Below are 25493 nucleotides of genomic sequence, written 5' to 3' on the forward strand. Positions count from 1 at the left end.
TTTTTATAATACAGATGGATTAAACTAATTATTTTAATTTTGATCAAGGGCAGGGAAATAAGAAATGTATCAGCTACATTACAATACATATTTGGAAAGTACTGGGATCTCAATATCATCGATTAGATGTTTTGTTAATTACCATATTTATTATACCTATACTCAATATTTGTTACTGTATATTGGATATTACTCCATAAAATTGATAAACTAAAATCTTGATGGTTTGTTTGAAGTCTAGTTATAACTGATGATGGCTATTTTGTGTAATTGTTGCAGTTCCTGTAATGTATGTAACAGGAGACAGACACAGTTAAGAAAACCAGTTAAGTTTGTCCCAGTTACAAATAACCCCTCCATATACAGTATCATTTGAAATGCATTAAGGGGAGTAATAAACTGACTATATTGCGATTTAGAAGTTGGTTCAAATAATTTAACAGCAAATGCTGGAATCTCTCTGTATAATTCTATGTAAATAAATATAAAACTATAAAAGGGGCAACAATATTAAACCAGAAATAGGACAACAGTTTTTTTTTTATGATGGGTTTGTATATAACTCCTGAGGAATAATAATATAATAATCCTATATAATAATAATATAATAACAACAACAACAACAACAGGCCATGTAAGGCCTTATAGAATATCCATTATTCAACTTTATATATTAAAAAAAAAAAATTATAACAATAATAATAATATGTAGTAACTATCAATTAATTGTGCAATTAAAACCAAGATTAAGAATTTAATTATTTTGTTATTTTAATTGCAAGATTAAATCGTGAATTGTTTATTATTTATTTATTGTTAGTCGCTTGACAGCCCTAGTGCAAACCTATCTAGGCAAATGCTGGACAAAATGAAACCCCTGTATTAAACAGGTATGAAGACTAGACTCAGAGTCCATGTCCAGGCTGAGGCACACTGGCACTATCGGAAACTTTTAGCAACAACTTAGTACAGCTGTGCCTTCTGACAGCTGCCCATACAGATAACATAGAACAGACTGCTCCTCTATAGAGCTGATAAAGCTAAGGGGAAGTGATAAAATATATACATGTGAACAGATAACTAAAGCGATTCATGCTGATTGCACAGAGAGCTGTACATCTTTTAACACATTTAATAACAACATATATAACTGGCAAGACCACAAGCAAGGTGTGCAAGTCAAACTACTGGATGTTTCGCAACAATCTAACCGTGGCTACGTTTACATTCAAATTACTATGAATACGTCCTATAAAACACACAATCTTAGAAAGTTATATTTTTGTTAATGTATAGTAGATGGGCAAGAACATAAAAACACGACAAAAAAGTTTAGAAGATTTGTTTTACAAAAGTGAATTTCAAAATTATTTTATTCTATTATTGTTTTTTAATCCTGATCAAGTATTTCCATGTCTGTTGTGTTCAGTACAGTACATCCCTGTCCGCAAGAATGCATCCTTCACAGGCTGATAATTAGCATTCTTATCCTATCTACTGTAGTAAAACAAGCAATTTACGACAGTGATCGCAGAACAAAACAGTACAGAGATGCTCGAACATGGATCTGATCGACTATTTTACTGCTTCAAATACCCAGCAAGCAAGCACTGAAGCTAGTAAATGTATTATTATTATTATTATTATTATTATTATTCTACATTCAGGGATCGAAGAGCACAACCAGCCAGACAATCTCATCTAAAATCAGGCACCAAGAGGAAAATCTGGTTACAGTACATGGTGAGCAACTGCAAACAAAGAAGGGATTTGATATTCAGGGCAAGGGGTTTTACTAAATCCCTGTTGTTAACAGGGCATGTATAAAAGACTAATTTTTGGAAAGAACGGATTTCAAATCAGATTGTGCAGCAGCCCTTGCAGAAGATTAGGCCAGCATGCATGATAAAGTTCAATTAAAGAATCTCCTTGGCAGATCACTCCCAGCTAGCCAGCAGTCTAATAAAAACCCACAATGAGTCAGGATATACTTTCACAAACAAGCTATGTGTGATGCACTGGCACTGCCTTGGACTTGTTTACTTTAACAGTGTAAAACTTTGAACACTCGCAGTGAAGTTCAAGCAGCTTCAGAACACAGCCCTTCAATTCAGCTAGAAAATCGACAGACCGATTCAGAAAGACAGGGACTGAGGCCTAACGCCCTTGGGGTTTTACTGTTAGCCATGCACCACTATATTTGGAAAGTAATTGTTAATCCCCAATAGCACCGTCAGTTTGGGAGCTCTGAATTGGTTGCTACAAACCTGTTACAGCCTAGTGAATGCACAGTGCACAATTTAAAATGATCTTAGGGCTGTTTTGTTCCTGTGTAATCATAATCCTTGGTGTGTTGGGATTTTCATTGTAAAAATCACGCAAGGTACAGTAGTTCTTGCTGGTGCTGGAATCAATAATACATTTAAGTGGAACATTCAAGTAAAATGAAAATCCTAACAGCCATTGAAATTAATAAGTGGACTAAGAAGGATAAACAGAGCCTTTAATGTTACGAGTTAATTGAAGTATGCTTTACAAAACTTAAAACATGCTGAACACATTTTATAAACGGGCACACCCTAGTTCAGTTCATAACTATGTACAGTCACAACAAAAGGCTTCAGAAAAGGGATCTGTAATACAAGAAAGAGTAAAGATAGACTACTTACAGGAGAATTATAGTTCAGGGCAGTCTGAAGCTTGGCGATGCAGTCTGGACAGCTGGTACTGTGGCAGGTGAAACAGCAGGGTACCCTGTGTGAAAACATTAAGGAGAGTGAGACAACAGCAGAGCATTTGATTCTGCACTGCCGCAAGTGTGGGACACACACATGACAGGACAGCCATGATAAAGGGTAGCACTGTTACTGCAGCACAGCACACAGACAACAGCCAGGGCTGCTGCAGAGAGACGAGGAAAAGATTATGAACTATGCACCTGCACATTTGATGGCGATGCAGAGGTAAGAATGTAATGTCTAAATGGGTAAAAAGATAAAATTGTGTATGGGATAGTCTGCACAAGAAAGCAGTGTTCATGGAGACTGTAAACTATAAATCTGTCACAATACCATCCTGTAAGGGGCTACTGGAGCTGCATAATCTAGAATGCTCAAAAAGCAAATTATTATTTTTATTCTGTACTATATCAATTATTTTTTCCCCCCTCATCTTGCCAAATCATGAGCTGTCTCAATGTTCCTTTTCCAGGATAAACACACATTTAAGCCAGATATCTGCTATAAATCTGTCACTGACCACTGACAATGACGTCAAACATACTGAGGCTACCAATCAGAACAGACTCTGCATTAAAATTGCGTACATAATATTTAATAAAAAATAAATACAAACAAATAAAGCTTGACAGCAAAATCTTGCCAACTGTTGTCGGATCTTACTTCAATTTCACAGCAAGGATAGAACTGAATTTGCATCTTGCCCAAAGTTAAAACAGTGATTCAATGACTGCACTGGTATTCAAACTCAAAATGAGGAGGGATTTTACAGAAAAGTGTTTCTCTCCCCATTCTACAGTAATTGCTGTATTGTAACATGGGGACAATGCTCTGCTTAAAAGGTCAGAATACGGTCACTTTTTCCTCAACGATTCCGGATTAAGTAAGTGCATTTAAATGTACCACGTCAGACTGCAGCTACAGCCCAATAGCAACACACACAACCTTGTAATACATCAACAGGAGGATGCAGAGTACTTTATTAACACTGCAGTCAAGAGCCCAATAAGATATCCTTGGGCTACCGTCCTTTCTGTTCCGACAGCAGATGGGAGGGCCCTGGACAAAGCCGCCTTTCTTGCACAAACAAATATTCAGCCTGTGACAGAACTCGCAGTCCCACAATCAGGAAGCAAACCTACTTTCAAACCTATAAGGTCAGAAGAACCATCAGCTTAAGGGTCTGGCCGTGCCAGAGTCCTGTGAAATAAGAAGCAGACTACTGTACTGTACCCAACTGTAAATGCTTAATCTTAGTCTAAATAGTGGTCTTTATACCAAATTGCAAGTTGCACTGCTTTTTGAAAAAGGTTATGATATAAAACCAGTAGCTAGTTTACAGAAGGTTTTGAAACAGTTACATTTTTCTAAAAATGTTTGATCAAGCAATACTAAAATGAACCTACAAATTCAATGTTTGTTGTTACAGTACATGAAGGGAACTGGAAACTTCCCAATTAAGAATGCACTCACCTCAGAAAAAACACACTGTTACAGACAGAAAAGCACTCTACAGCAATTGTCTGATTTTCATAACCTTGCTCCACAAATTTTGACTGACTGTATTTGGGTACAAAAATCTGATGTTTGAGTTTGCTAGAAATGACAAAAATACCTTGAACTTATTTACTGCCTCACCAGAAATTGCAAGACAGTTTAAAAAATGGCCAATGAAAAAGAGCTCTGTGTGACGTGATATTTAATATATTACAAAAAAAAAAAAAAAAAAAAAAAAACACACAAACACACAAACACACAGGATCAACACAGCAGCTCTTGAGCCGCTACTTAAGTTTTGGACAGCAAAAAGTAAACAAACCAGACAATGTGCGCACACTCTTAGTTATCTCTACAGAAAGCCATCTAGGTCAAAAAGGCATTGCGCTGCTTTAGAGCGAGTTAGAATCTGATGGGACAGAAAAAAGGCAAGCACGTAATTCTGAAATGCCTCGCTTAGTAGTGCCCAACTTGCTGCAAATGTGTACTGATTTTATATATATATATATAGTTGCGACTTTGTTATATGTATATGCAATAAACAAGAACCAAAATGGTGAGTTTTTTCCCCCTTTGTTTTACAACGCCATTTTAATGTTTGTTTTAAGTATTTAAAGTCATATTTCAGTTTTCATTTGCTTGTTCAGCTGCTAAAAAGGCAAACATAAACCTCATGTTATTAGCATTTAGAGGGCCCCATGAAGGCACCAATTTCTCAAATAGAGGTAATTATTGTTGGATTACTTTCTGACATCTGACCACAGCAGCATGTTAAGCAATCGCTTGTCAAAAGCCACAGTATTCTCGGGTACCTGTAACACGATTACGAACGGCTTCATCTCTTCAGTGCCTCGGGTTCTACTAGATGCAAAAGTACAGGAAGGAAGCCAAGTACGTAGCTATAATGGTAGATTAAACAACTGATGTGTGAAATGCAGCTCAGCTGTCTTGTGTTTTCAGGTATGTGACTGGCAGTTTCTCGAAAGAACGGTTGTTACGTGAGAATGTGTTACATTTACTCAAATAAAAATGCTTTTAAACTTATTTTTGGTTGTATTAAAGGTTATTGTGGGACACTGCATCGTTAGTAAAACAATATGTAATTTTAAAATGTGTGACCTGTGTACTAGGCTCTACTGTTCAGAACATGGAATTGACGGATCGTTATGTTGACGATCAACATAAAATGCATAGGTAGCGCTAAATTTTTTATCTTCACACGTTCCTGAAACGCACATGCCCAACACAAAGGCAAACAAACTCAAGGGATTTGCAATTTGGTCCATTTTTATGAACGTTTAAACTCTATGCCATATCATAGTTTAAACAATCTCTGTCCGTGTATAGATATACATAGGAATACAGACACACTTTTCTTTACGCTAGTATATACTAACAGTAGACCGTTTCCATAACAACGAGACAGGATTCTAAGCACTGTTTGTTGCCGTCATCTACGTGTATTTTCAACTTTTTCTGCAGTACAATAACAGCAACAGCATCGCCGTGTCTGTGTCTTAAGCGAAGATTCTTGAAAATTTTTGCCCAGCAGCTTTTTCACACACACTGTAGTACATCTTGTCGTCTCGATAAACAAGCAACGGGTAATTCATCTGCCATTCAGAATTATAAAAACTTATTTTTTGTTTGCGTTTTTTTGCATTACTACTGCTTGCACCTGCTTTAGTCACTGTAGTACAGCAGTCTCCAGCTAAGAGAACCCCAACAGAACGGGAAACATCAAATTGCTCACCTTCTGATTCAGGTTTTTTTCAAGAGCTCAAACAATTTCCAACTTTTTGTTTCAAAATCAACAGTGGCGCATTTCGATGCAGGTCTTAGAGAAACACGTTCTCGAAACCTTGCAGCACAGCATACAGTTCAACGTCCTATATTTACATTTGTCTGGATTATCATTTTAATATAATAGATTAACACTAACCTTACTGTACAATTATACATCACTTATCACCGATTTTTAGTACATTATGTTTGTTTAAATTATTTATTTAATATAGTGTTGAGACAAGGCTTGAGACAAGACAAGGCAGCTTCATTGTATAATGATAAAATGCCATTTGCCTCCGCTAACAAGGTGGCAGCAGTAGTTTTAGTGGTTATTTGCATTACGATGAACATGTCACTCGTGATCTTTGCATCGTTACTTTAGTTCACAGCCGCAGCCAGCCTCCCGTAGTAACATTTCAAAGCTGCGCTGGGCTATGCCGAATCTGCACAGATTTCTGTTGGTGCTGAGTGACGTCTACAGCGCATCTCCAAGATTCTGTGCAGCACTGTGCAGAACTGTGGAAATCTGCACTTGTGGAAGGGTAGTGGGTAATTCACTGACACAGGAGACAGACAGGTGGATTTGGCAACACCACACAGGTGCCCAGTTTTATTTTCGGGGTGCTATTTTTAAGTTTATCCCACAGATGGCGCTGTGGGTCCGTGACTTACCAACAATGGTAAACAGAACCACGGGCATACCAAGCGATGGTACACAATACCGGCGCCCTTGCAGGTGCTCAAAGAAATAATAATGAAAACAGCAGGCAAAAATAACAAGGGAAAAATAACACAATAATAAAACTACAAACAAAAGGTGCTGCACTCTGCAGCAATATCCCGGTCGCCGCTGCCCGAGCAACCCGGATCTCTGTCCTACGCTTCCGGATACCTAGCCTGCTTCGCTAGATTTTAAGGGGTCTGCCCAAGGGTTCCCCGCCCTCACTGTCTCGCTGTGACACGTTCGTTTCTTTTTCTCTCCCGGCTGGTTCTCGGTCCCGGACCAGCATTTCCGCACTCTCAGCGCGTCTATATGGGCAGACCTGAGGAAACTGCTGAGCATTTTTTTTTATAGGGCTAGCAATCTCCCAAGACTCACCTCTCAGCCATTCAGAGAGGGGGAAAGTCCACACACCCACTTTCCCACCTCCTCGTGTCACTACCATGACTCACAAGCGGTTGTTGGACGACTGCCACCCTCTTCCTGCAGTACTGTTAACTCGCCAGCAGAGTTAGCACAGATCTCTCCCTGTTACAGCGCTATAGACATGTTAATAGTTTATATTTATCAATTAACAAAATGCAAAGTGAGTGAACAGAAGAAAAATCTAAATCAAATCCATATTTGGTGTGACCACCCTTTGCCTTCATAACAGCATCAGTTCTTATAGGTACACTTGCACAAAGTCAGGCACAATTATACCAAACAGGTGCTAATGATCATCAATTCAATATGTAGGTTGAAACACAATCATTAACTGGAACAGAAACAGCTGTGTAGGAGGAATAAAACTGGGTGAGGAACAGCCAAACTCAGCTAACAAGGTGAGGTTTCTGAAGACAGTTTACTGTCAAAAGTCATACACCATGGCAAGACTGAGCACAACAATAAGACACAAGGGAGTTATACTGCATCAGCAAGGTCTCTCCTAGGCAGAAATTTCAAGGCAGACAGGGGTTTCCAGATGTGCTGTCCAAGCTCTTTTGAAGAAGCACAAAGAAACGGGCAACGTTGAGGACTGTAGATGCAGTGGTCGGCCAAGGAAACTTACTGCAGCAGATGAAAGACACATCATGCTTACTTCCATTCGCAATCGGAAGATATCCAGCAATGCCAGCTCAGAACTGGCAGAAAACAGTGGGACCCTGGTACACCCATCTACTGTCCGGAGAAGTCTGGTCAGAAGTGGCCTTCGTGGAAGACTTGCGGCCAAAAAGCCATACCTCCGACGTGGAAACAAGGCCAAGCGACTCAACTATGCACGAAAACACAGGAACTGGGGTGCAGAAAAATGGTAGCAGGTGCTCTGGACTGATGAGTCAAAATTTGAAATGTCTGGCTGTAGCAGAAGGCAGTTTGTTCGCCGAAGGGCTGGACAGCGGTACAGGAATGAGTGTCTGCAGGCAACAGTGAAGCACGGTGGAGGTTCCTTGCAAGTTTGGGGCTGCATTTCTGCAAATGGAGTTGGGGATTTGGTCAGAATTAATGGTCTCCTCAATGCTGAGAAGTACAGGCAGATACTTATCCATCATGCAATACCATCAGGAAGGCATCTGATTGGCCCCAAATTTATTCGGCAGCATGACAATGACCCCAAACATACAGCGAAAGTCATTAAGAACTATCTTCAGCGTAAAGAAGAACAAGGAGTCCTGGAAGTGATGGTATGGCCCCCACAGAGCCCTGATCTCAACATCATCGAGTCTGTCTGGGATTACATGAAGAGAAAGAAGCAACTGAGGCTGCCTAAATCCACAGAAGAACTGTGGTTAGTTCTCCAAGATGTTTGGGCCAACCTACCTGCCAAGTTTCTTCAAAAACTGTGTGCAAGTGTACCTAGAAGAATTGATGCTGTTTTGAAGGCAAAGGGTGGTCACACCAAATATTGATTTGATGTAGATTTTTCTTCAGTTCACTCACTTTGCATTTTGTTAATTGATAAATATAAACTATTAACATGTCTATTTTTGAAAGCATTCTTACTTTACAGCATTTTTTCACACCTGCCTAAAACTTGTACTGTACTGTGTGTGTGTGTGTGTGTGTATATATATATATATATATATATATATGTGTGTATATATATATATATATATATATATATATATATATATATGTTTTGTTGTTTTTACTTTTGTGAATTACGGTAATTTAAGTTATTTACATTGGTCTTTCTTTTTTTGAGTCTTTATTGACATGATGTACTGTATACCATGATATTAAGGTTACCACAGTATTTTTTTATTTATTGATTTTTAACGGTTATCATACCGTGCAAATTTTATACCGTCCCATCCCTAGTTGCAAATACGTAAAATTTGTAAACTCCTTGCAGGTTTACGCGCATTGTCGCCTGTAACTCAAAATGCTGCCTATCCCTTTAAAAGCATGTGTCAATATTTATTGTGCGATGACGTTGGTCTGCAAGGGAAAAAATAAAAAACGCACATCGCCTGTTTTAATAAACTGAAGCGTGAGAAGGGTGCTGTATTAACACCAGCAGAATACAGTCACCCCAGCTTCATGCAACGGTTGTGACAGTGACTATACTTGAGCGAGTGTTGTGTAAAAAATGTATTACTTAATATTGTAAATAACGGAACCAAGTCACTGCAATTTAAACTTGTTTTTACTCAAAATAAATAGTAAAAGGTAATCAAAACAGCTGTCTGTGTTACATGCTGTCAGAAAACAGGAGATTTTGTGTCTTTTCGTTCACATAAAGTCAGAAAAAAACAACATATGAATCAAAATTAACATGTATTTATACTAAAGTAATACAAAAATGACTACAAAAGATTTAGAACTGAGTAGTTTTTCGAGATTTACGATTATACTATAAATTTACAGTATAATTGTAAATCTCGAAAAAGATTTGTTGTTGTTTTTTTCTGGCCTTATGTGAACGAAAAGACACAAAAGCTCCCGTTTTCTCATTGGAAATAGTGATATTTAAAAATATCACTGTCCTGGTCACAAAAGCAAAGTTTGTGGGGAATAATAGCCATTTTCTATACTTTTGAGGCATAAGCAATTAGAAAATAACACTTACTACCCAGGAACAAAAATTGTGTTACATAGTGTTATTCAAGCGAGCTGAACCGAGAAGCCATGAAAGAGAGGGACGCTGGGAAATGAAGTCTTTAATTTTTCACTTTAATGCGCAAGCGTCGTTGTGAAGGGGAGGGATGCTGGGAACTAGTATTGTAACAGATAACGGCTTTGATTTTTAATGACAAAAAAAGGTTTTGGTTATGGACATATTTTGTTTTCTGCCAACACTATACGAGTGAATGAAACAAAAAAAATAATCTTGTGCACTGTGTTTAAGTTTAATTTAAATATTTAGTTTTTTTTGTAATGTTTTTTCAATGTTGGATACACACACTTTTTTTATGGAGCTTATGGAGAAATGGTATGTTGTAAAACAGATTACATTTTAGTGCTAACTTACAGTCCTTTATGATTTTATGCTTACCATTGTTTGTCCAAGTGGATCTATATGGTACGCGCTTTGAAAAACAAACCAAGGTTAAAATATGACTTACAATATTGGAAGTAAAATATAAAAATAGGAAATGAACAAAACATTAAATTTATGGCTGTTTAAACGACCGGATTAACAATGGGTTTAAAAGTGTAGTCAAGTAAACAGATTTAAAGCCCTAGTTTTTACCGAGTACAGAATACAATCGGTGGTCTTTACAGTAAGGGCTTACACTACACATTGTTTCATGCATATACTGTAGTCAGAAATTGATGGAGATTCTAACTCAATTTAACTGGAAACATCCAATAAATGTATAGGGTGTGAGCCTGAAAAAGGACAAGAAACGGAATTATCTAATATTAATGGACCCATTTTTCATTCCACAGGACTAATACTTTAAGTCCATATCTTGACAGCTTTAAACTCGCCACTGAAGAAAAGAAATGGACCCACAGATCATGGTGTTTAAACCCAAGACAGCAATTCCTAACAGTTAATGAAATGCAGTTCCACACAGGGCTTGAATCCAATCAAAGGGCATTTCATTCAGCCATTTCTACTGTCATTTGCCCCTATTGGAATGGTTAAGAGGTTTAATCTAAGCTTGCACATTGTTACAGTGCTCCAGCCTAAGAGGCACACCGTCCTAATTCCCGACTAAAAAACAGCCATTTACGACCTACCAGAAATATTGAGTATTTTTTTTTTTTACAGCTGTGGAAAAACATATACAACCCCTGCCGCTTTAACGGCAGTACAGAAATTAATGAGTTTGTTCTTGTACAACAGATTTCCAAAGTTCTTCACAGTTCACACAACAGAACTGCAGAAATATGCGCTTTTCAACTGCCAGAAGTATCTATTGGTGCTGCGGTGCACACACTTAATGGTTACAATTCATTCTCCCTCTCTCACACGCGGTAAACACAGTCACACAGAAGCCACAATAAGATCAAGTAGGCAGTTCGCACTTTCTAAAAAACGTCACCAAGAATATTTCGACTCATATTTTTAGCGTGCCAATTGTAATGTTGAAGCACCTGAAAATGCTAACATGGAATTACGCAAGTGCATTATATATTGCAGTGTATTATTCAGAGTAAATGGTATACAGGTATATAATTAGACATTTTAATTTTATCTGTGGAAAAGTCTAAGGAAATGCAGATTTTGCCAGTACACAACCATGTATGATAAGAAAGCAATGGAATTGTTACACTACTAGTCAATACCACACGCTCCATTAAAAAAATAAATTTTAGTTCCTCCCTTGTAACAACTGTAACAGACTATACCTTTTATTTGAGAACAAAAACCTAAAAACGTATGTGATTATTTTTGAGAACAAAAACCTAAATCCCGTATGTGTTTATTTTATGCCTATACAAAACCACCGCAATGTTTTATATATATATATATATATATATATATATATATATATATATATATATATATATATATATATATATATATATATTATACACACACACAGTAATTTAAGGTACAGAATAAAAGCAAGGTGTAAAGCTCCTTGAGGATTCTATACCAATAGTGAATTAAGTTTATTCAAAAGGATTACTCTACAAAAGACTACAAATATAAAAGCCGGGGTAAACCCTGACTTATTTTATTAAATCACAAAACTGTACTGCTACAGTTTGGGGGAAATTTAAAATTACTCCTGTTGACAAAATCCTGGGAGTGGGATTGTAGTTTGGTTTACCAAGTGTCGCTGTTCACGGTAACCTTAAAATTGCTGATGTGTTGTACATTACATAAAGTACTACACGTTTGCTGGAATAGAGGTACAGTAGTTCCTCGCCAACATAGACACCGTTATGCTGTACATTAGGATATGCCGGACACAACGTTACATGACATGTAATCCTATACGGCCTGTGTTGCATATATATCATATGGTATATTATATATAGATATATATATATAAAATATATCCAATATATATATATATATATATATATATATATATATATATATATATTATATATATATATAGTAGCATGCACCGGGGAAGGCAGCAGCAGGGCTGGTAGGTAACGAAATCACATACAAAGAAATGAGCCCGATATACGCTCCTTGCAAAAGAGCCGGCTTTTTTGTACAGCGGTATCGGCGCTAGGCTTTAGTGCGAGAGGTTCTGGGTTCGCACCCGCCCTCCACCTGTGTGTGGATTGCCTGGCCCTGTGTGATGCGCCTGACTGCGTGAACCGAGATCGCTACAATATATTTACTATCACATGCAATTACAGTGAAATAAAAACAATGCAGAATGTTTTTTAAAAATATTTGTTTTTATGTCTATCTTTCTATTTCCTTTTAGATGTGTATCCCTTTAAGAAAGGGTTTTTAATGAGATGCAAGCATTTTTAGAAACAGGATAGTTTCTGATAATAATGGAGTAACCAGGCAGAGGGGAAGCAGGAAGAAACAGTAGGACACATAAAAAATGTTAAAATGCTTGAAATACATTTTTGCTTAAAAAAAAAAAAAAACACAACTAAAACTAACTGCTATAGATAACAAACACAAAACTACAACAGAGCTGGTATTACTTTGTATGTTTCTACTGCTGCTAATGAAGTCTTCATGCCTCTCAAGCCCTGCTTTTGGTGCTGCTTGTTATACATTAAATGTAGATTTACAGCCCTAAGTATAGTTATAATGTTAATGGTATGATCTACACTGCAATAAATGTATTTTAAAAATAGTTATGTCTTTCATGTTAATATTAATACTAATACTGTAATACAAAAAAAATAAAAATCACTGCAACAAAGCTGGAATTGCATTGCTTCAGTTAGTTGATGGAGATATATGGGTATGTAAAATATTTGTTAGGGTTTCAATTGACCGTTTGTTAAAACGGTATCGGCTTCTCAATCAATTCTCATCTGGATGATCATCAAATAAATCATATACTATCACCTGTCGAACCATGGGAGAAAAAAATATTTCAATGGCAGATCCGGACTTAAGCCTCCTCCAGGGTAATCTTAAAGTTAAGACTTTACTTAAGACCAAAATTCCGTTAAGAATCATTCCTGAATAAGACTTAAGTCCGAACTGATGACTTATGACCAGTCTTACACTTAAGTCAGTTTTGTGAATACAGCCCCTGATCTCTAATTGCCTTTGAAAAGAAAAAAAAGTCTGACTCATAACAACAGAGAACAAAAGTAGCAGGTAGGCTATGTCATTTACTTCCAGCCACTCGTACACTACCATTTCCCTTTGTCAATTTAAATATGATATTTCTGTAAAGTGTCTACAGTATATGTAAAGTACTGCATATTACCATAATGTGTTCATTGTGGACTACATAGGATACAGTAAAAAAAAAATGCATTCAAAATCATTTAGTTTCAATGTTAAATAATATTGTATTTCCACATTGTGCAGTAATGTGTTCAGTGCAGCAGCATGTTGTGTTACCGGCAGCCTATAGGCTAAAATAAAAAGAATTTGCGCTAGGCATGAATTTGATTTTATACTGTATCAATCAATCAATCTTTATTTTATATAGGGCCTTTCATGTGGACCACCATCATAAAGCGCTTACAAATGAAAACAGGTTACTACTGCACCTGCACAGTTTACTGTTGATACTCAGCTGTGCACAGGCATCTTGTGTAAAACAGGGCAGGTCTATCGTTTTCTGACACCACCCTGCTATGTGTAGGATGGTATCACCAGTCCAGCAACTGTATGCCTCATGTAAGTCTGCATGCTTGGGTGATGGATTCAATACCAGACATTGGTGGTAGATACTGTAAACTTAACTGGTTGAAGATCATTGTTGAAAACAACACAGCTAAACTGATATTGTAACAACCAGCACCAATCTCATACAGACTAAGTGCTTTGCTTGTAGCAGGTATGGTAGCCTTCAGCTAAATCTTGATGAAAACAGGAAAAATTCTACTGTAGTCACTTTATTAAATGTACCACACACGCACAGCTGCATTTGTTCAAGTCAAGGTATTGAAATCAAGGTATGCAAGCATTCCTCTACGATCCACGTCACATGTTATGTCTGTCACACACTATTCAGGGAGCCAGGAATGTAGTCAGAGGTAAACATTACTCAAAACTATGACAACCTTCAAGAACCAGACAAGCACTGACATCTACTTGCACAGGTCCAACACACAACTTGAAAGGCAGTGTACTGTACAGAATATACAGTACAGTAATGTGTCTGTTTTATTGCACTCTATCTGGAACACCGTAGTAATTCTATCTCCCAATTTTAAAGAAAGCATACCTTAAAGTTTTACCTGTGGGCAATTACCTTTTCAACATTATTTTTGGTTCCCCAATTAAACTATAGATGTCAGATTAGGTTTAGTTTCCTAAATGTTGAAACTTTAGGAGTAAACCCATTAAAATGTTTGAACCTGGCCAGCAGGGTCCGCTGTAGCGCGATGAGGAGAAACAGTCCGTCACCGGTTTGGTCTCCCTGACCAGCGGGAGCGCCAGAGCTAAAGCAACACTCCCTCTGGAATCCCCAGAGAAGACCAGCATCTGGGCTCCCCTGTCTGCACACAACAGCCATGCTTTTACCAGGGGAGCCACTCAGTGTTATTGTTACTGAAGACCGTTAAATACAAAACCATTAACATGTGCAACTACAGATTGCATTTAGCAACAGGATCAATTTGCTAACCCAGCAATGGGTGATAACAAAAGGGAAGGGGTCTTATTAACAAATGAACAAACTGGACGCTGGTGTTGCCCAGCAACTCATGTGTTCTGACCAGTAAAATGTTAAATAATTGTTGTGATACTGAAGAGGACGTGAAACTATTTAACATTTGGACCCGGTCATTTGAACTATGCAACTAATGACGGTGACTGTTACTGGTAAACTCTTGCAGAATATCAATAAATAGTAACACCATATAGAGATGGGCGGTTTGATGTCTGTTCTTAAATGTTGATATTAAACCAACAAAACATAGCAGCATTGTATTTTTAATATGTATCTGAAGTCTTGTACAGTATGAGTCTTAAAATATTGGTTTTAAAGCTTTAGAAATTGAAAAAAAATGAAGCATAGTAAAGGAATATGCTTTCTAGATACAAAACATTCAGACATACAAATACTGTATAATTACAGTACAATTGTTATAAACCACTAACAAAATATGAAAACTGCTTAAAAAAATAAACACACGCCAGGAACAAACACTATGTTCAAAGCATTTAGTGAGGAGACCTATCTTATTAATGGCAAGGTCAAGAACGGTCTGTCTGACAACAAATATCAACTGCATCCCAAACTGAGGAATCACACAGGTGAACACACTGACATGAATGCAAGAAATGCTGGAAATGGTACAGAGAACCACTTACAAACTCAATTAGTGTATTTCAGGAAACAACCCTATACACCTTCGACAAATAGTGTACCTACCACATTCTTTAGAAGTCCAGAATGAATCACTCAACAAACCTTGACAACGTCTGTTCTGGAAAATGCAGGGAAGCACCTAAAAGTATTAAAACTGCCTTCTAGGTGACTGTGGAGTGAAAGCATGTATACTTTACACTTTATTATCATACCTATTGGTTTAAAAGAAGGAATCGTGAACAGCAGGTTTACATACTGTAGCAATGACCAAATATCTCTAAAACGTCAGCATGCTTTATTTGAGTATTGTTTTACGTAGAGCTGTGCTGGATCATTTTATTCACAAACATGAGGGACAAAGGTATTTTTTCCATCTCACCGAGCTGAAATGAAAGATATCTTTTAACCCTGGGGGAATGCAAATATGTTCTGGTATTGTAATGTATCAGATAAACCAAGATGGCAAGACGATGGAGCAAACCATGCAAGAGCAAATAGACTGTAGCAACTGGAGTCTGCAGGAGATAGACTTCATTCTGGTATTTTAAAGTGGTATCAAAGAAAGGGCATTCAAACACCATAACTAATAGGCATTCACAAAAAATGACACAGCAGATGTGCACTGGTAGAAAGTTATCAGATTATCAACATTGATTATCACGCCACTAGCGAGCCATAAAACGACTGGATTTACAGATAATCCTTATGAGAAAGCCCTGCACCGTCTCAGCTGTCCTCTCTTGGCAACGCTTGCCCCAAGATGCGTGTGGCGCCACTAAAGCCCTGTTCACAGTACACTAGTACAGTTTGCTTCAGTATAGAATATACCGGTACGAAACTACTTTCTGTCCTAACTCACTTTTCAAATACCGGTACAGTACTGATACAGTTGTGATATAACTGTCCACATTCATGTATGTTTTTTTTTTTTTTTTTCTTAAATCGACAGTGTTCGGGTCCTGAACTCGTTTCCATGATGACTGCTGTCACATCTGTTAGAAATAGATCCGCTACTATGTAATACAGCATGTTTTGCTGTCCTGTCTATGTACAGTATTTTGTTTTGGTGTTCAATCATTATTAAGAGACAAGCAGAACGTGAAAGGATTAGACCAGTGGTCCTCAAAGTGGTGCCTGCAGGAAAGTTTGTGCCCATGAAGCCAGGCCATCGTGCCAGCGGCTGCTGTTCTTAAATTATGGGTTGTGAACACATTTCTGGCGGGTCGTAGCATGGGAAAATAAATAAAGCTTTAAACACGTTTTCCAACAAGCATCACAGCAGCCTGTTGACTGCTGTGACACTTGTTGTACGTACTCGACATTTTTTTTTTTTTCCTGAAGGGCCTCTGCGATACAATCAACCAACTGAATATCTACATTTTCTCTGTGGTAGCCCAATCATAAGTTAGCTGAGTGGGACATAAACTGTGTCTGTTTTAGCTACAGGTACTAACAGTAAGTTTAACCAATAGGAAAGTCAAATATCTGCCAAGTGTTACACAGCTGTCCAATCATAAACAAGCAGAGGGTGTGCACGGTATTCTGCATGAAAAGTGAAAGATCTGACAGCTGTCCAATCATTCGTGAGCAGAGGCGGGGTGTTAATATGCCAGGTAAGCACTGAATTTCGCCGACTGTTATTGACGAGCTTGCATCATGGCTTTGGGAATGCATGTTGGGTTTTTTTTTTGTTTTTTTTTGCTTTTTTTTTTTTATATTCCCTCACAAGGGATTTTATTTTAGAGATGCACTGCTCTGCAGTAAGCTTTACCTCAGTCATCATCACTAATTTTGTGGAGATTATTTTGTCATGTATTTTGGAATTTTTGGTGTAGCCATGATAAAAGTACTGCTCATCATAAATGTAAAACTGTAAAGTATTTAAACTGTAAAGCAAACATGCGTGTGCCTCAGAATATTGATTTAACTGTATCGATACCGTGTCGGTTTACCTGTCCACACTTAACTGTTCCGATTCGTATCGAAACAGTACCGATGCGAAACCTGCTCTTTTTTGAGCTTCATACAGATATGATGAGCAGATGTACAGCACTCAGAGCGGGCCCAACTAGTTGAAGCACACACTGCTGTGATCTCTCTCTGCAAACTATACATGGTTCGACATTAACCATGGCCCTGCGGCCCGGGTCTAGCAGAGATCACAGTTTGACCCGCTAGTTATGAAGCACTGGGCCGGAAACATTTTTTAACTGTACATAGTATCGTGCACATGGCTTCCATTTGATGGACACAGGAAAATGGGCAGCGTGCAAAAAAGCTGAAAACCGAATTTACAAACCCAAAAAAACAAACCCACCCCCAGAAAGCGGCGTAACTGAACGTGTCTGAACTTTCCCGCCGCACGCTGAGACTACGTACTGAAGTGCTGTTGGTAATACTCGTTACCTCAACATGGCAGTTTTTTACAATTGTTTTGGGTTTTTTTGTTTCGTTTTTTTTACAAGTAAGCAACCAACTGCACCAATAAGCCAAAAGTAATTTGTTTAAATCAATAATAAAAAGAAAGAAACTATGAAAAAAATTAAGACAAAAACATAGAGTGGAGTGTAAGAAAGACTTAAATCTGGCTTCATGTTGACAGTAAAACAAATGTTTCCCAGACTTGCAGATAAAACAGCAGCTTTTTTGGTTGGGAATTCAGCATTTAGTTGCCTCATATCCAGTCTCACGGTAATAGTTCGCAAGATAGCAAGTGTTTGTCTGCTGCTGTGACTGCAGCGAAAAGAGCTGCACCGATGAATACCCAGATACACCACATGGAAGCTGGACAATGGGATCGAATTGTCTAACATTTTGATTTGGGATACAAATCAGGTCACAAATGCCATTCACAATACTACAAGCGACAACGATCTGAGAGAGATTTTTATTGTAATTGTTTGAATAGTGATTATTATTAGGATTAGCATAAATCCATTAACCTTTTAGCGTTCCTGTTACCATGGTAACAGCTCAGTTTCAGGTTTGCTTGTAAAAAAGAGTGTCACTTGTATACATACATTTTCAAATCTTGAATACAGTATTTTCATTTTCTGACAAGCATGCCAATATGTGCATGTTAAATGGCCGAAATACTACAGCAGCATATATTGAAAGGCTTCGCTTAGCCACTTTTTTTATTTGAGATGTGGGATCTCTTTGATTATTGTATATATTACTAAACATACGGAAATGAAAAACCATCATGAAAGAATATGCATGCATGCTAAAGATTTTATTTTTGTTCCCCTTTTTGTTTTGTTTTTTCAGGACGAGTCTGTTTGTGTTCATAATGCAGTTTGCAAGTGCACTCGGCTCATTTATACAGTGTGTGAACCAGTTGTTCACAATATCTTTCAAGGCAGTCATATTGAAAGGTAGCAGCTATTGATGTATTGCTCCGGTTTTTCATATAGCATGTTTTAGATTCTTACATATTTCTGTGCAGTTCTTGAACGCCTACAGTAGGAGAATACTGTTTACACAATGCTGCACGGTTCTCCTACTGGTCGGCATTAAACAAAAGTAATTTGAGAAAAGAATTAATATATTTTACTATTTTGTGAGTTCAGCAAAATTTCTACCAGAACTTCAGTTTCTTGCACTCTCCATCTAGTTTAGGATTACCAGATTTCCAGTGAAAAACAGTGAAGGTTTTTTTTTTCTTTAATTTACTGACACCATAGCAACTCTGAAGCCAAAAATAACAGTATATAAAATAACACAATAATAGTTTAAAAATTAAACATCAGATGAATTTACTCCAGATAAGTTATTTTATTTTTCATATTTTGTCATCTAGTCAAAATATGTTAAATGTACAAAAAGCCATATTTAAAAAATAGATCAGCTATTACCATTTAAACATGTGTTATATAAATCAGAATGATTAAACAAATAATTGATTGTTTATTTTGTTTTTGAATGGCCCTAACACACAACCTAATACATTACTCTGCTATTAACATGCTAAGCAAGTTTTGTGCTTATTATTGGGCCAGTTAGAATTTTATTCAGGCCATAAAAAAAAAAACAGCTACTTACAGCAGACCAGCTTTAATACACACTTTTGATGGTAGTGTGCAAAGCCTGTCAAAAGCCAACAAAAACATTTTGGGTAGTAGGCTACAGTTTGCATCGCTGTAAGGAATAAAAAAAAAGTGTCATTGTCTTGTAGCACTTTACTATGATAACCTTGTTATTATTATTATTATTATTATTAAGACAGCAGAGAGAATAAGTAGACCAACAAGGTTAGAAGTAGAATTAAAACTAATAATACAAAATCTCTCTCATGTGACTGGTTTTATCCAGTGTTGAAAAAAAAAAAAAAAAAACAACAACTGTGTACTGCCGTCACAAAACCGATCTAAAACAGCCACACTAGTCTTAGAGGAAGTATAACACACAATTCTTCTTCATTACACACAAAACACAAAGCATGGATAATTTATTGAGAGCATAAAAAGATTCCTCTACCATTTATTACCCACCCATATGATCTTACACCACCACCCACCTGTTCAGTCCTGGTTCTGCAAAGATATATACACATACCTGTACTCATGAGACAAAAATCATCCTTCCTAAGATTTCAAGCAGTTCCCAGTTTAGGGTATAATCCCACCTCCCCAAATATGAGTTCTGGCTATGGGAGATAAAAACGTCTGTCAGATAAAGGAGTAAGAACCAAAGCCATTGTTTTAATGGATTTATTTGTATAAATTTAGAATGAAAAATTATATTTCAAGATAAATCACTAAATCAGAGGTACATTTCATCTTTTTATTAAAGTCAGGGAGCAGACATTGTCCAGTAACAGTTGGAAAGCGGAGCCTCCCACTGGAATGTCGCTTCATATGTTATGCGTATTTAATAACGAAGATGTATGGGTTTTATTAAACCAACTATAGATGAAGAGCTTTCAAGTATCCTTCAAAAAATACATCTGCACTAGTGCCACATGGGAACCGAGTGCCATTGGTGGTTATTAGTAAAGGCTTTCATTCGCTTCAGAGAAAAACAACATGCTTCTCTTCAAGAAGACTGGATAAAAACATGCTCATTTCAAATGCCAAGGAATCCTGCCAAGACACCAAGCCCAATTGCTGATAGGAATGAACAAAACAGTCATTTATTTGTAAAGAAGATAATGAATTAAGATAAAAAAAAACACACTTGTTCGTCCTCTTCCCTGCCAAAAACACCACGAGATAAGCAATTCTTCCATGAATTAGGCTAGTTATTCTGACAACAGTCAGTGTGAAAACAGGGCTCCATTTTAACGCTTCTCAGATTCCCGAGACAGTCAAAAATGTTGTCAATAGAGCCTAACCTCAAATAAAATGTTGACAATATTTGATTTAGATCGCACTGGCAATCATTTTAGTCTGTTACCCCTCCCTTACATTGTACTGTCTACAATCATTGGTGAACAACAACAGACATATATATACATATCAGTGACCAAACATGATTATTTTAGAAAAACGTTTTCTCTTTTCTTTAATGTATATTCTCATCAACCACATACAGTACGCCTGCTGCAATTTACATAATTTGAAAGGAAATCTTGTGGCCATTCATTTGATATGTCACATGCATGCAGTACAAACTATCCAGTAGTTAAACATATATACATACATGCAAACAGTGAAAAGCAGGCAGAAATAGAGCTGAATGTAGAGAGGTAAAAAAAGCACCTTTTTCTTCTGCATGCAAAAACAGATGGCAAATCAGGCAATGGCAAAAGCAATGGAGAGTGCTCGGTCTCACAGTGATGAAGAGCTGTTAAGTCTCCTGAAAGCAGCTTATTTTAAAGCAACACCAGTGTGAATGATGATGCAGTAAAGTATATATAGTTTTTTATATGCAAAAGTGCCTTTTCTTTTGCCATTCTCCCCTAAAATTTTGGACTCAAGCCAAAATTCAACCGAAATTCAAGCCCTGCATTGTTATCATTGTTCTCTGGTGCACTAACTGGCTGGCATCTTGCTTGTGCGTCTGTTCGGGGGGCGTGCAAGTCATATCGTCCAGCGACAAGATTTTCGTGACGGACAACAAGTTTCGCCGTTACACTTTGCCCATTGGACAAATCGTTATTTATTTATTTATTTTTCCTATGTTCATTCTGTTGCTAGATAAACACTGTGGGTATATTTCTAGAGAGCCATGCAATTTTTTGAAGACTAAAAAGTACTTAGGTCCCACCCCTATCACTTCTGACTGGCTAGCTGTGGAAAAAGTTGATCTTCTATTTGTTACAAAGAAACCTAGAAATGGCTGCCAAGTGAGGCTCCTCTTAAAAACGTAAGGCATTATTTACATTTTTTGTAAGTTAACAAATAAGTGAGGCTTTTCTTAATGCATGAGCCAGACATTTAAATGCACTTAAATCTAGTAAAGTTACAAAGAAAACACCAGTCGCTAAGGTATTAGCAGATTACAAACAATTGTGTTGTATACATTTATAAAATTATTTGAGTATTTTGTGATCAAGCATGTACTTGTTGGGATGTTTTACTAAAGTAAATAAATAAATAAATAAATAAAAACCACATGAAGTTTACCGTTAGGAGGATTTCAAGACAAACTTTCCCTAGCTAAAAATGTAATGTTTTTTTCTTTCGATTTTAGTGTTGCTTACCAAGTTTGCCGTTTATCATATTAAAATATTTTTTTTGATTTAAAAAGCTGTATTAACTATTTAAAAAAAAAAAATTAAGAATTTGATGATGCCTACTGTAAATAGCGCATGCATTTTGGTAGAAAAACTGTAAAAAAATTGCAGTAAAACATGACAGATTACAGACAAGTCCTTTAATCTCTCCCTACTGGGTTTCAGTAATTACAAAACTCAAAAGAACCCAATGTGCTTCGACAGACAGTTCCGGTTTCAACGTCATTTAAAAGTGTAGGCTTTGCATTTTCCATGTTTCCATTTTCGGCATGCTCGTATGCGTACTTTCTACCACCACCTCATCCAGTGCAAATCAGTAGATGTGTTCAAGTGCCTGTAACTGAATGGAAAGAGCTAGGAACACATTCCTACACCATATGAAAGATGAGGCTTGGGGCTTTCCAATGATATTTCACGTACCGGGATGACATGTTCCTAGAATAAACTACAGCGTCCAGAATACAGTGGTGCCTTCACTTGCTCAGAGACAGTTGTGCGTATTGGGTGTCTTATCCATTTTGCACAGCATAAACAACACATTAATTCTAGCCATCATTTGGTATAAAGGAAAAGCAAAATAAAGTGTTCATAGACACATTTTCATTCATTCATTTACTCCAGTTGTTAGTTATATGTTGTTTTATTGCTGGGTACCGGTTTCACCCCAGGTTACCAGGGGCGGAGTGAACCGAGCAGGTGTAAGACTTACTCAGGTCGTGAAGGGGTCGTAACTGTATGCCTGCTACGGGGTAGGTGTCAGGCTGGCGTATACAGGCAAATAATGGGATAGGAGGCAGAAAATTAAATTTAAAAGCAAATCAGCTTTGAATACTGCAAAATAACATTTAGTTTAGTAAAAGCCAAATATTTGTGTAATAAAACATTTGTTTGATGACTTAAAATACTGCTGTGCAATGCGTCGCAAAAGAATCATACGGGACAGACTTAATCCATTGGATCTGTTTGATGATCTTGACCTCTATCAGCACTATCGATTACCATGACAGAACCTCCTTCATCTTATAGATGAAATACAGGATAATTTTCAATATATGAACCAACGGAATGCTGCCTTATCTGCTGAATTACAGACATAATAGGATTACACTTTTTAGCAAGTGTAATCCTTCTTTGCTCTAGAGAGCAAGTCTTCCCATTTGTCCTCGATTTCTTCAATAGATCTCGCCTGTGCTCCAATTGTGTTGACCGATGTTTGGATATCCAAACATTTATCTTTCTGACTAAATAGTACTGTCATGTTAAGCTTAGAATTGCGAATTGCCTTGTTCTCTATATATAGGAGACATCAGTGTGCGTATTCCGTGATCTGTAAAGTTTTGTTTTTTTTTCTTGACATTTTCGCTTATAGAATGCGAAGGCCAACATGTAAAACTATGGCAATTACCCCTCTGTGCTGCAACACGGTCATTACTGTGCCAAGGATGATTTTGCTTTGGTGCACTTAGCATGGAATTTACTTTTAAAGTCCGGCTTAAGTTGAAATTAGTAACAACAATGTAAGCAGTTGCCACGGCATAATTTACGCCTGCTTGGTGCACTCCGCCCCAGGAAGACAGAATTTACCTGTAAATGGGTTTCTTCCAGTTTGGAGTGGACTCCACACAACATTGGAACCTTTCTGCTGTCAGGCGAAAAGGAGAAATGTGAATGCTGTATCCTATACAATGGATAAGACCATGTGAGCACTGGTGAGAGGTGGAAACATCCAAGTTATACCGTTTCCTGGAAGTGTGAAAGGAGGACCAAGTTGCTGCTGAACAAATATCAGCAATAGGAACATACCTAATATTTCCCCAGGAAGTAACCACGCTCCTGAGAGAATGAGCACTTGACGTGCTTCACCAGCTGTCATTCTTCAAGTTCGTAACAGAGCTTTACACAGTCCTTAAGCCATGCTGCTATCATCTGTTTTGTCACTGGTCGGCCCTTAAGGAGAGGTGTAAATGAGATGAACATCTGACCACTAATCCGAAGGGATCTGGTCCTGGATATGTAGATCAATAGCACCCGTCTGACATCCAGCAGATGCAATTCCTTATCCTCCTCTGACTGATGAGGTGGAGGATGAAATTCTGGTATGATTATCGCTTGTGATAGATGGAACTCGGAGACCATTTTAGGAAAAAAAGAAAGATTAGGTCGGCAGACAATCCTGTTATTACAAAAACTGCATGTATGGCTGCATCAATAACTAAAGCCTGGGTATTTTCAGGTGACGCAAATAGATCCACTTGAGGGCAACCCCATTTCTGAAAGAGTTGCTGAACCACCTCTTCGCAGGAGGCGCCAGTCGTATGGTTTTTTTGTTCGAGGTGCCACTCCTCAGACGACTGTCTGCCAGCACATTTTGCTTCCCTGGGAGGTAGACGATGTGTAGTTTGATGCCTTCATTGCTGCACCACCTTCCAAGCTTCAGTGCCAGATAGCATAGGGACCAGGATTTTGTCCCCCCTTGGTGGTTTATGTAAAGTACTGATACAGTGTTGTCTAGATATACCTGGGCAGTCCTGCCCCTGAGTATGGGACAGAAATGTTGAAGTGCCAGAAACACAGCAAAGAGCTCCAGGAAGTTTATATGCTATGAGCGTTGGTAGAGATTCCAGGACCCTAACGTCCTGAATCCCCACATGTGAGTGCCCCACCATGTCAGGGAGGCACCCGAGAACAGAATATCCTCTGGTTGCTGGCTCCTGAAAGGACGGCCTAGATCTAGTGTATTGGTGGAAGCCCACCAGTTTGCATCTCGGACAATGTTTAGGACCCCTGTATCTGAGGTAATGCATTGCTATTGGAGAAGAAAAGCTGAAATTCTGCCCCCTACTTGTCCCGGATGGGAGGGGAGGTTTAGAGGGGCAGCAAAAACTAAAGGAGTGTCAGGATGACTGCCGAGGCTTGGTAGCCGATCTAAAGTGCCCCTCCCCCGTGATTTCGGCAAGATCTGAAGCCCCTGGAGGCTGAGAATGAAGAGCCCCTGGCGCATCTGAATCCAGACCTGTGGCTGGGCTGGGTGCTATGAACGAAAGTTCTTAGTGCATGCCTTGCTTCATGCGTGGTCTTGCAGGCCTCCTTCATGTCTGCTACAAAACAGCAGATGTCCCTTAAATTGGATTTCAACTAGCTGTCCCTGTATCTCAGCAGACAGAGAAGCCGTCCTTAAAGTATCAGTCCTACACGCCACCACGCTA

The 25493-nt window shown here is 37.9% G+C and overlaps 1 protein-coding gene across 10 annotated transcripts in view; it reads right to left on the reverse strand.

Moving 5' to 3' along the window:
• adarb1b (adenosine deaminase RNA specific B1b) overlaps positions 1-25493 on the reverse strand; it is a 161441-nt gene that overhangs the window by 124053 nt on the left and 11895 nt on the right. For all 10 annotated transcript variants that reach the window (XM_041263480.1, XM_041263479.1, XM_041263478.1 and 7 more), the window contains exon 2: positions 2670-2754. The gene's annotated coding sequence lies outside the window, so the exon portion shown is untranslated. The remainder of the gene's footprint in view (positions 1-2669; positions 2755-25493) is intronic.

This window comes from Polyodon spathula, chromosome 11, assembly GCF_017654505.1.
Source record: "Polyodon spathula isolate WHYD16114869_AA chromosome 11, ASM1765450v1, whole genome shotgun sequence".
In the NCBI taxonomy this organism is placed as follows: domain Eukaryota; kingdom Metazoa; phylum Chordata; class Actinopteri; order Acipenseriformes; family Polyodontidae; genus Polyodon; species Polyodon spathula.